Below are 622 nucleotides of genomic sequence, written 5' to 3'. Positions count from 1 at the left end.
CCCCCCGGGGGCCACTAAGGGGGGGCAGGGCGGCCCCTGGGACCCTGCTGCTGTGGCGGGTGACCCCCCCGGAGGGAGGGTGCGCCCCGTGTCTTGGGGGTCAGGGTAGGAGAGCCCTCCTGTGCCTCTGAGCAGCTGGTGGCTGCAGGCAGGAGGCTGCTCCATTGCGCTGATTTTAGGGTGTAATGGTGTGGTTTGGGTTTGGTCTCAGAAATGTGAATGTCCTGGGATGAGTTAAGGTTTAAGGAAGAAACCCAGCCCTGGGTGAAGGGCCAAGGCAAGGCCCCGGCGGTGCTGTGCGCCCCTCTTCAGCCCGGGCAGGTTTGGGGAGGGACCCGAGGAGATGCTCGTCTACCTCGGTTGTTTGCAAGAGGGTGTTGGGAAAGTGTTGGAGGGTTGAGATGGGGAAGTGTTGAGCAGAAATGGAGACTCAGAGCAGCCGCGCTGCCTGTTCCTGGCACGGCGCTGCTCCCACGGGGGGAGATGGGAGTGACGGGACACGTACCCCAGAGCCAGCCGTGGTAACACCGGACCTGGCCGGGAGCAGCCGACAGCATCGCCACCAGTGTCCAGGCCTGGGGACTTGTAAAGCTGCGGCTGGGGCGTGCCCGGAGGGCGGCGG

Source organism: Pygoscelis adeliae, unplaced genomic scaffold, assembly GCF_000699105.1.
Source record: "Pygoscelis adeliae isolate BGI_AS28 unplaced genomic scaffold, ASM69910v1 Scaffold114, whole genome shotgun sequence".
Classification (NCBI taxonomy): Eukaryota; Metazoa; Chordata; class Aves; order Sphenisciformes; family Spheniscidae; genus Pygoscelis; species Pygoscelis adeliae.
Note: the sequence above shows the minus strand (reverse complement) of the source record.